At 35.8% G+C, this 12,836-nt stretch overlaps 2 pseudogenes; one reads left to right on the top strand and one right to left on the bottom strand.

Annotated features, from left to right (window-relative positions):
* The window catches only part of LOC124085164 (olfactory receptor 143-like), a 54,721-nt pseudogene that overhangs the window by 6,617 nt on the left and 35,268 nt on the right, over positions 1–12,836 (top strand).
* On the bottom strand, positions 10,840–11,782 carry LOC124085232 (olfactory receptor 8B3-like; annotated as a pseudogene).

The raw sequence follows: 12,836 nt of genomic DNA on the forward strand, positions 1-12,836 counted from the left end.
CAAAATGAGGCTCATAAATGACCTAACTAATTGAGTTGTGGGAGTTAAGTTACATGACCATATCAGACCCATGTCTACATGTAAAAAATGACTGATAGATGATATTACTTTTAATCCCTTCCCTTGTTCTACATAAATATTCATTATAAATTAGGGTTTCTCAACCCTGACACTGTTGACTGATGAGGTGGGTTTTTGTTGTGGGGCTAATTTTGTATAGTGTAGAATGCACAGAATTCCTGGCTACTGCCCATTAGATGATAGTACTATCCTGTCCAAACTCCCACATAAAAACTCTTTAAAGAAATAACTAGTTGTGATCATCAAAATTTTCCCAAGACATTGTGAAATGACCCCTTGATAAGTTTGGAACTCAGAGAATTATTTCCAATATATAGCACTTTGGCATATTGGGTATTTGAACTGAAGGACATTGGAAGGGCTCAGAAAGAAGTCTCTTCCTGACTGTCTCCCATCTTTCTTCCTTCTGTTCCCCTTGATTCCCCAAAGCAGACCACAGAAACTAAGAATTCCTCTTCTTAAATGCATGCCATTGAAACGAGGTCCCCTCTTTCTCAAAGCCAATCATGAGACTTAGAAACATATTAAAACCTTTTCTCATCCTTCTGTATAAAAGCTGGACACAAAGAAATCCCCTGATCTTTCTGGTCAGATAGTAGATCATAAGACTTTCATTCTAAAAGACATTCTCTCTCTCATAGCCAAGAGGAAGGAATGCCACATAGTGAAGCAAAGAAGAAACAGCACAGACAAGATGTGTGAGTTTCCTTTTTCAACCCAGTATATTAGATGGTATATTTTTGTCCAATCTCATTAATTTTACATGATTGCCCATTTAAAAAAATTATGTATTCTAATTTGTTATACATGACAACAGAATGCATTTCAATTCATTGTACACATATAGAACACAATTTTTCATGTCTCTGGTTGTTTATAAAGTAGAGTCACACCATTCGTGTATTCATACAGATAATTATCTCCATCTCATTCCACCATCTTTCTTACCCTCACACCCACTCCCTTCCTCTCCTTCCCCTTTGCTCTATCTAAAGTTTGTCTATTCTTAACATGCTCCCCTGAAATCGCCATTATGAATCACCATCCACGTATCAGAGAGAATATTCAGCCTTTAGTTTTGGTGGATTGGCTTATTCACTTAGCATTATATTCTCCAACTCCATCCATTTACCTGCAAATTCCATGGTTTTATTCTCTTTTAATGCTGAGTAATATTCCATTGTGTATATATACTACAGTTTCTTTATCCATTCATCTGCTGAAGGACATCTAGGTTGATTCTACAATTTAGCTATTGTATATTGTGCTGCTATAAACACTGATGTGGTTGTGTCCCTGTAGCATGCTGTTTTTAAATCTTTTGCATATAAACCAAGGAGTGGGATAGCTGGGTCAAATGGTGGCTCCATTCAAAAATTTCTAAGGAATCTCCATACTGCTTTCCAGAGTGGTTGCACCAATTTGCAATCCCACCAGCAATGTAAGAGTGTGCCTTTTTTCTCCACATCCTCTCCAACACTTACTGTTCTTTGTATTCTTGATAGCTGCTATTCTGACTGGAGTGAGATGAAATTTTAGAGTAGTTTTGATTTGCATTTCTCTAATTGCTAGAGATGTTGAACATTTTTTTCATATATTTGTTGATTAATTATATATCATCTTCTGAGAAATGTCTGTTCAGGTCCTTGGCCCATTTATCAATTGGGTTATTTTTTGGGGGGTGATGAGTTTTTGAGTTCTTTATATACTCTAGAGATTAGTGCTCTATCTGATGGGTGAGGGGTACAAATTTGCTCCCACTTCTGTACACTCTATTTACCTCACAGATTGTTTCTTTTGCTGAGAAGAAACTTTAGTTTGAATCCATCCCATTTATTGATTCTTGATTTTAATTTTTGCACTATAGGAGTCTTATTAAGGAACTCAGGACCTAATTTGATATGAGGGAGATTTGGGCCTACTTTTTCTTCTCTTCAGTGCAGGGTCTATGGTTTAATTCCTAGGTCCTTGATCCACTTTGAGTTGAGTTTTGTGCATAATGAGAGATAGGGGCTTAATTTTATTTTGTTGTATATGGATTTCCAGTTTTCCCAGCACCATTTGTTTAAAAGGATTTCTTTTCTCCAATATATGTTTTTGGCACCTTTGTCTAATATAGGATAACTGTATTTATGTGGGTTTGTCTATGTGACCTCTATTTTGCACTATTGGTTTACAAGTCTATACTATGCCATTTTTGTTTCTATAGATTTGCAGTGTAATTTAAGTTCTGGTATAGTGTTGCCACCTGCTTCACTCTTTGCTAAGAATTGCTTTAGCTATTCTGGGTCTCAGGTTTCCAGATAAATTTCCTGACTACTTTTTCTATTTCTATGAGAAATGTCATTGGGATTTTGATTGGAATTGCATTAAATCTGTATAGTGCTTTTGGTAGTATGGTTACTGCCCATTTTCCCTCAAACATAACTATAAAAATAGAACTTTTCCCTGTTCTTTGGGTAATGGCTGTTGGTCCTGTATTTGACTAAATAAATTTGTTAATATTTTCTTTTGTTAATATGTATTTTATTGTAAGAGTGTTGGTCATGACCTCTATGATGAGAAAGAAAACAATCACACTTTTCCATCCCTACAATGACAAATTTCCCTTTTTGAGAATCACTAGTCTATCTGTACAGTCTGGATGCCTGCTATATCTACCTTACACATAGTTCTTTTCAATACCTACTTATGTGCCTTTAGCTCATTTTATCCAAGCTGATTATTCAAAGAAAATCTTCTAAAATTCCTGAAGAATATAATCCTAGGCTTCAACATTGTGCGACCTGAGTGAAGGAAAAAGACTAATGGTTCTAATATTCATGAGTCAAAACTTCTACCTTCTTGCTTTGTTTTAAATATAATAAATAATTTTTACATGAATATATGGTCTTCTGGTAGAGAAACTCTGTTTTACTTCTTTAATTAATAAAATTTAGTCTTTTACTGAATGTAAATAAAGGTAGACATTGGCTACATGAGGAGGTTAAGGGATCTGATGATATAATTTCTTCTAAAAAAAAGAATTTCCCACCTTCATTTCTTTCAAAGATACCTCATGCCAGGGAGTTCTGAGAATATGATCGAGGGTACAGTGTAAATCAGAAGTTTCCTTGGTTTTCCATTTCTATCTTAGCATCAGGAGTTGTGAGAATGCCAAACCAAATATTGTTCACTCATTTACTTTATAACTTCTTGAATTTGGAAATTGTGAATCTCTATGGATTTTTTTTTGTTATTATTGTTGTTCTTTGTTTTTTACTTGTGAGTTACTGACATTTTCAATCACTTTTTGCCATGTTAATGAATTTGAAGGGGAATAAAGACAACATGTCTACATTAATTACTCCACCTTTAATCAGAGTCCTTTGGCTATATCACCAGGACAACTTCGAGCACAAGAAACACACTATAACCTGGACACCAATGCTTAAATCTCCCATGTCTCAAACACCTCTGATCTACTCAGAGCAGAAGGTACATGTGGCCTAAAACCCATAGTCTCTTTTGATTTCAGAGTTTTAATTCTTTATTTTATCCAATAACTTTTTTTTTCGTTGTTTTGATCAGGAAGTCACTGTGAAAACAAACTGAGTGACACATAAGCCTTGCCTTGGGGCCCCTCAATCTGACAAGAAAGATGGTCATGGTGCTAAACTCTTTATATACCATCCTTCATCTCGTGCTTACAGTTACCCTCTGAGCCAACCATCCCTGTCTCACACATAAGGAACCCAGAGATGGGAGGTATTAACTCATTGTTCCAAGTTATATTTAGACCCAAATATCTAAAATTGTTTTCTTTAACCACTATACTATGCAGTACTGTGTTATACAGCACAGAAAAAACAAGTTTGTACCATGTGCATTCAGGGATCTTTCAATTTAAATAATGAATCTAAGTCAAACTTGCTTATACAAAGCAGCCTATGCCAAAAAGGTGTAGGCAACTGATAAATCAAGGATGTAAATGGCAGGGTAGAGTCATGTCATCAGCCTGGCTCTCTCTTCACACTTTTTTCCTGTTTGGTCCTGCTTGGTTTTAATTTCAGTTGAGCTTTACCACGTGGTAAAAAGAGAACCAATAAATCCCTACATGTAATTGTAACTTCAGGGGAAAAAAGGAGTGGGGAGAGAGAGAGGGAGAGAGAAATGACTTTAAAATTTTTTTTTTGGCAGAAACAAACTATTATCAATTTACTATGTTTAATGACTCCTTGTCATCATGGTTTTGGCATGAACTAATTGGACAGGATTATATTATGTGATGTGGGAAGACAGTCTATTTGTATAAAGTATGTTTCCTGTATCAGACAAGGTCAAGTTAAAAAAAGAAGCAAGTTATACATTTCCAAACAAAGGAAATTACAATACAGAGATAGTTATATAAATATTGCAAGGAAAAAAGAAAGAGGTTAATAATGAGAAAATGCAAATATATTTAATCTAGAGAAAAATATCTATTATTCCAGGACTGGTGCAAATATAAAAGAAAGCATAATCAGATTCTAGAATCTAAGAAAAGAAGTTTGATAGATTGGTTCTTGAACTACTGAAGGCTGGAGGTGTGCTAGAGCTGGTGCTTGAACTACTGAAGTAGTGGCACCACCCAGAGGTTGCTGAGATGACCACGCATACTGGCATAAAAAGACACAGAGAGATGGAATGGAAATTAATCCAGAAATCAATCCATATTCATATAGTCAACTGAGTTTTGACAAAGTCACCAGGAACATATAGAGGAGAAAAGACAGTCTCTTCAACAAATGGTGCTGGCAAAATTGGATATACTTATGCAAAAGAATGAAAATAGATTCTTTTCTCACATCATGCACAAAAACAAACTCAAAGACCTAACTACAAAACCTGAAAATAGAAAATTACTACAAGAAAATATAAGGAGAATCCTTCAAGAATTTTGTGTATGCATTGATATTTTTATACAAAAGATACAAAGTAACAAAAGTGAAAAATAGACAAATGAGGAATATTACCAAACTAAGAAGCTTCTACACAGCAAGGGAAATAACCAACAGAATTAAGAAACAATCTACAGAATGGAAGAAAAAATGTTGCAAGAATGAGATCTCAAAATTCTTTAGCCCAGGGCAAATAGAAGCCATAAGATATCGTCACCTAGGTCATACTAGCATAGCACAATAGGTCTGAGGACTCCCTGATCCATAAAGATAATAAGTAACCTCAGGACAGATGTTTCTTCTTATCTCAATTCTTACCCAGAACATATAACATATATTACCAGTTATCAATAAATGCCCTGAGTTATTATTGGTGACTGATGCAATTGCAACAACAAATTTGCTGTAACCTGCTTCTTCTTCATTTTGTTGTTGTTGTTGTTTTAATCTGTAAAACAACAAATTTGGTGACACAAACAAATGCCCAAAGTGACTGTCCTTGCTTCCCAAGAACTTTCTCTGGACTTAGCTGTTGGATTGAACCCACTGTGTTCTCTAGCTCCAGTGGCTCAATACAGGACCGCGGGTAGAAGACTTCTCTTGGGACACAAAGTCTCCCAGATCCTTATTTAAAATATTAAATTATCAATTATTGAACATAAGTTTAATCTTTATATTCTTTAATATTTTGTTTATATGATTTTTAATTGTGAAGTATATTGGGTGCATTTCCACATTCAAGATTTATGTAATGAAAAAGCACATCTTTCTAGAAATTATAAATTTGTGTTCATTTACAAGGCATTGATTCATAATTTCTAAGGATTTTATGTGTTAAATAAAACTAAAACTAAGAAGGGAAATAATTCCTTTTTGAGTAAATGGAGGTGTATTTGATCAAATTATATGTATGAAGATTTATTTTTTAAAGAATTAAAATAAAATTTAAAAAAGCAATTTTTGTTTGAGAAAGAATCTGTTTTAGTCAAAATGATTAGAGAAAGAAAGATAGAATAAAATGAAGTTTAAGCAAATTGTAGTTAGAGCAAGTTGTAAGTATTTTTTTTTTGTCAATAGACCTTTATTTTATTTACTTTTATGTGGTGCTGAGGATCAAACCCAGTGCCTCACACGTGCTAGGCAAGTGTTCTACCACTGAGCCACAACTCCAGCTCCAAGTTGTAGGTTTTTGGAAGATGAATCTTATTAAAGCAATTTTATGTGTCATCAAGTTGGCCAAAAATCATACGGCATTATATATATAGATTAAGTTTTGTATCAAAAATATACTAATATAAATCTAAAATATAATCTTCTGTATTAAAAATGATGAGGGTTTCCAAGTGTATTTATTTATCCATAATAGAAAATACTGAATTCTTTTTCATTTTTTAGGTAACTTACCTAGGACAGAAAGATTCTTTGTTTTAGCAAGATAATTTTTGTGCCATCTTTTATTAAGTTCTGATTCCTTAAGAAAAGTGAATTTTTTCAATCTTGAAAGAAGTGTTTTTGTAAAACTGAATAATCTAATTTGCTCTTACAATTTTTTTCATTTTGACTAAATAGATAACCAAGATCATTCTAGAATAAGTATCCTAATCTTCTTGATATTTTTAACATGCTTCCAAAAATTAAATTCTAAAATTAAGTTCTTTGACCTAGAACTAGATTTGGGTTGTCCAAAGGCCTATGGAACTATGAAGAAATATTAGACTTATGCTTATATAATTTATTATAAATATGTGTCCCAAAAATGTATGAGATTCCTAAAAATCAGATGCAACTTGATGTGGTGAGCTAGCCACGGTCTGTGTGTGAGCTACGAGTATTTGAGCTCATGAGGGGACTGGACTGACGTTGCTGCTCTGACTGGACTGTGTGACATATGTGTCCTTTTCCCTCGCTCTGTCTTAGATCCCATATAGCACCTGAGATGGGTGTGGCCTTCTAAGATTTCAGTCAATCTGCTGACTGCAAGACATCACCAAGCAATCTCCTGAAACCCAATCCCTTGCCTTATTTGGGTTGAACTCTCTCAAATGTCTTCCCCTCAATAAATAGGATGGTTTCAGGTGTGCTCCCTCTCTCTCTCTATTTTTTTGCATGCTTCTCTTTCCTCCCTTTTGGGAGCTGGGGCAGCAAAGTTGTCACTGAACCCCAAGAAAAAGGTACTTTCTGTGTCTCTGTGTCTGTGTGATTATTTAGTGCCAGCCCAATTCACCTGGAGTGACCCTGACTGATTTCGTCTCGTGTTGTGGCATCTTGATATGTTATCAGTCATATTTCTAATGATAAAACTATTGGATTCTACAGGAATAACTAAATTTCAATGTCAATTTTGAATAGTCATCAGATATCAACCATGGGTATTTTAAATTTTGCCCATAGATAAGTTGCTTTACCTAAATTAACATGAATTTCAGAACTGACTATCTGGAAACCATGTCTTTAAGAAGTTTCATGGAATAATTCTGCAAATCCATGTTTCTGATAACTTTAAAATCATGCCATTGGACTGTAAAAGGATATTCAGAACTCTGATGAAAATAACCTGGCTTTGTGAAATTGTTCACCTAAATCAGGAAGAACAAGAATTACTCAAAAAGAGACAAGAGAGTTTATGAACTGAAAGAATTGGAGGCATAGTGGTGGGGTACCCGCAGTCTTGTGATCTTTTGTTTATAATTGTATTCATTAACTCAAATTCACAAACGTGAAATTGGACTATGCTCTCCACTATTATTGAAAAAATTTAAAAAAGACTACTTTCCCTCACTCTTTAAATTCCTGAGAAGGATATTTATTCAAATCAAGCCTAATTTTCAGCAAGTCCTAAGAGTAACACCAGTGCCTCCCTTAAACTCAGTACACATCTCTCACCATACCATGTGGTACTATAACAGTATTCCAGGTTACGGGTACTCTTGTGATCAGTATTTCAAACTGTTATTTTCAAATTTGTTCTTCTGGAAATATAGTTCAGTGTGAAGTACCCCTGTGTTCAATCCCCAATGCAGAAATGAAATAGAAAATGAAATGAAATGCAATAACAAAATTATACCCACTGCTCTTTTCACCATATCCTTGAATGTATTTGATAACTACATACTTCAATGCTGCATTAAGTTTATAGTGAAGTTACAGTTATAAAAACTATATAACTAAACTCATGTATATATACATATATTTGTATATGTACATATATACATAAAATAATATATTTATGTGTGTATATATATATATATATATATATATATATATATATATACTTAAAAGAATCTTAAATGACAATGAACTACCTCCCTGCACAATGCTCCTGACACACTTGCAGTGACAGCAACATTGATACATATGATCACGTTTGCCAGACACAAGCAATGACAGCTAAATCAGCCTTGCCAGCAAATCAGTAACAATGAGATGTCCTTGAGTATAAGGTACAATATTGATTTTGGGTAAGTTATGTGAAAAGACAGGTGCTTCTTAGAATCACTTCAGTATAATTTTTAGAACACTAAGCACTTTGTAATGATGTAACATTTTATTTAATCTCACCACAGCACTTTTAATATTAGCCATGAAGAAAGTAAAACTGAGAGAACAGAGAGCACAACACTTGCGGAATCTGGAACCAAGAGCAGATCCTGTAGTACCCATTCCAGTGTTCTTTCCATGTTGGGCCATTTGTACTGAGGATGAAAGCCCCAAATCAGGGGAGCTTCACCTTCTATTCTTGTTTCAGTTGAGATGCTGTAGCTTCTGATGCGTCTTCTGGTATGTGTAGAAAATTAGCAAAAGAAACCATTATTTCTCCTGCAGGACATGAGAGTTTGATGTTAGACTATATTATTTCATGGATTTCACTACAAATCACTGACAGAACTGTTAACTTATTTTCAGGGTGGTTATAAAATGAACAAAAACAGGCCTTCCAAATAGAGGAGGAAGAGAAAGCTAAATCTTTTGTGTGGTTAATATCACATGGATTTTTTGTGCTTTCAAAACACCCACTCTTCCCTTATGAGATGCTAATACTTCAACCTCCTCTCCTAATTCTTTGCCCACATAATACATATATATCCTATTGTTTACCCCTCTCCCATTACACCCCTGACACACCAACCTCTTTCCTATTGCTCATACTTAGATGTCAGTGCCGCTTTGATTTTATATCAACTCTTCCCTCTTCCTGGAATGTCCATGTGGCTGTCTTCCTTTTGTCCCTGAGATCTCAGCTCCCATGCTACTTCCTTAGTAGAGCCCATCCTGACCCCACCCATTAAAGTAAATACACAGTTATTCTCTTTATTATCAGCTTAACTGAAAACTTTCTATAGTTTTTTCTGATATATTCATGCACACCCCCTCACCTCCCCACCCCCCCCACACACAATTTTCTGTCTTCTTCACCACTATATTTTCTCACTAACAACAAATTCTTGATATTTTGATGTCTAAAATAGAATAGAAGCTCAGTTTACGTTTGCCAATTATTAAATAAGCTACAGTTATATCATGTAAACTCAGAAGACAAAAGAGAGTGAAATGTTAATAGGAAAGATCTCACTGCTAATGAATAAAGACTGTAAATATTATTCAAGGAAAAGTCAAAAATATCTCAATGGTAAGATCTAGAAGTGTCCTAGTTAAAATCTCACAATCTTACCATTTGAGAGAATAACTGTGTACTTACTTCAGAAGGGAAGAGAATAACTGTATACCTATTTTAATAGGTGATCAATATGGACTCTACTAAGGAGGTCACATGTGAACTGAGATCTCAGTGACAAGAGCCTCAGGGACATTCCAGGCAGAAGGAACAGATGGTACAATAACTGACAGACAGTGATATCTGAGAAGAAGGAACAGAAAGGAAGTTGGGAGAAACAGAAAGGAACAGGGAGAGAGGTGTTAGGAGATGTACACATTATGTGGGAAAAGAATTAGGAAAGGAGGTTGACGTGTTAGGATCTCGTAAGGGAAAGGAATGGGTGAACAATAAAATTCCTTGTGATATTAACCACACAAAAGATTTAGCTTTCTTCTTCCTCCTCTATTTTGAAGGCCTATGTTCATTTTACACCCACCCTGGAAATAGGTTAATGATTCCCTGAGTGATTTATAGTGAAATCCACGAAGCAGCTGATTATTGATAAACATTTGCAGTAAACTTCTTCCCAGTGAAGAAATAGCATGTCCTCCTACACACAATCCTCTCTTGGACTCCATGAGGTCAAACACAATGGAAGTCCCTTTATCCTGGTGGCTCTAAATGGTGATTTAGGAACTAAGATCACAAGAACATCTTTGACTTCCCCTTACCTAATTCCTCTCAGAATGAAGCAAAAAGAGAAAATGTCCTGAAAAGAGCACCCCCCAAGTATTCCCTCAATTGTGGAAACAAAGGAATCTCCAAAATAAAAGCCACTTAATTACCCAAAGTGAAAGAATAAATGACTGCCTCCAAGTCCACAAAAGTCAAATATTTCCATGACACAATTGTCAAGAATTCCAGATGTGTCCTAGTCAGATCTCATCATCTTATCATTTCTTAATTTATTATCATGAAACCTTATTCTACTTAACACTTTATAGTTTCTGAGAATACCCTAGAGAATGTAAGACAGACTTACTCTCCCTTCTCAAAGAAAGAATGAAGAAACTGACCATTCTTTTCCTTATGTTGCCTTAGCCAATGAACTGATTTGTGTAGTTAACAATTATCTATATTATTACATTATTTACATTTTATTTCCATTTCCTATTATTCACTCCATGATTCATATCTCATTTGCCCTAATGAAGATCTGGCATCTATACCAAACACAGTTTCTGTTTAGGAAAGCATCCTTTTCTTCAAAGTCTTTCTCAGTGCAATATGGACATCTTTGTTCCTCAAACTGTAGATGAAAGGGTTCATTATGGGTCCCACAAAGGTATAAAAAACTGTGGAGACTTTATCTTGATCCAGAGACCCAGTAGGAGATGGTGTAAGGTACATGAATGCTGATGCTCCAAAGAAAAGAGAAACAGCAATAATATGACAGCTGCAGGTGCTGAATGCTTTGGACCTACCCTCTGTGGAATGGATGCCGGAAATGTTGGACAGGATCAAGGTGTAAGAAATGAAGATGATAATGCTAGGCCCTAGAACATTGACACCCACCACAATGAAAACCACCAGCTCATTGATGGAGGTGCTTGTGCAGGAGAGCTTCAGGAGAGGAGGTATGTCACACATGTAGTGATTGATGATGTTGCTGTCACAGAAACTGAGTCTCATCATGCATACAGTGTGGGCCATGGCACCCATAAGCCCCATGACATACACACCCACCATCGGCAAGAGACAGACCTGATGGGACATGGTGATCCTGTAAAGCAGGGGCTTACAAATGGCCACATATTGATCATAGGCTATTGATGTCAAAATACAGCACTCATCAATTACAAAAAAAAAAAAAAAAAGCAAAGAAAAAGAGCTGAGCCATGCACTCTGCATAAGAGATGATGTTCTGATTTATAAAGCTCATCAGCATTCGGGGGGTAAAGACGGATGAGTAGCAGAGATCAATGAAGGAAAGGTTGAAGAGGAAGTAGTACATGGAAGTGTGCAGGTGAGGATTCAGAACAATCAGAACAATCAAGCCCAGGTTCCCCACTACAGAGACCAAGTAGGTTCCTAAGAAGAGGAGGCAGAGAGGCAGCTGGAGCTCTGGCTGCTGTGTTAAACCCAGCAGGATAAACTGGGTCACTGAGGAGCCATTGCCTGAGGCCATTCCTTCCTGGACTGAGTCTGTGAGAAAAGGAGAAATAGTAATATTAAAAGGAGAAGCCAGCTCTCTCCACCCAGCCCCAACACAGTGAGATGGAGATCCAGAATAGAAGATGAATTAAATCCTTCCTTCATCCTTCTCTGTCTTTTCTCCATTTTATAAGTTTTAGAGAATCTGTAAAGTTTTTTAAGGCAGTTTCTGAAGGGAAAATGGTCAAGAAGGCAATGACTACTTCATCTCAGCTAAACTTCTGCCTTTATAATCCACCTCCCACCTCTACCTCAAAGTCAGTGGTGGGCTCAGCAGAGAGGAGATGAGACTTTTCAAACATTCACCAGCTTCCAGAGATGAGGTCTAGAAGAATAGCATGATGGGTACAATTCAGATCTCAACCCTCTGTGTCAGGTCTTCAGGAGAGCCTCTTGATAACACTTCTGCTCCATTCTTATGAATGGCAGGTAGCTCTGATGAATTTACAAACCAGAAAATACACATTTTTTTGGTATTGCTTTTGTTTGTTATAAATTATGAATAGAGAGAGCCAGAGCACAAAACTCCATACCCCAAACTCTGAAACACCCTAAGGTACAGATCATGATTTCTGATGGTGGCTTTACCTAATGTCTTCTTTATCCTATGAGGTTAGGTAAATAGCATCATCTACTGATGCCAAAGTATCCCAAGGGGTTTTTGTGAGTTTGGAAATCCTAGGGACCTGATTGAAAATCAGAAGACCAGTGTTTCTCCAGTGTTTTCTCTACAGATTAGTTTTCAGAACTAAAAGAAATTATCTACCAAACAATAACTCATTGGTAGGATACCATTTTGCATATATTTTGATTCCCCACCAAACAGGACACATCCCTAGAAAAGAAATACAAAAAAACTTTTCCATATCCAAATAGAATTTTCCCTTCACCTATCACTAGATGAAACACCATACATTCATTTTTTTACTTGTTGAGTCTTCCCCCAATACATGCACCTATATATGTTAGAGTCTAATCTCCCGAATGGCAGGGATTTTGTCTATTTACTTCAGTGCTATTTCTATATC

This window comes from Marmota monax, unplaced genomic scaffold, assembly GCF_021218885.2.
Source record: "Marmota monax isolate L192 unplaced genomic scaffold, Marmota_monax_Labrador192_F-V1.1 WCK01_AAM20220418_F8-fsc00062, whole genome shotgun sequence".
In the NCBI taxonomy this organism is placed as follows: Eukaryota; Metazoa; Chordata; class Mammalia; order Rodentia; family Sciuridae; genus Marmota; species Marmota monax.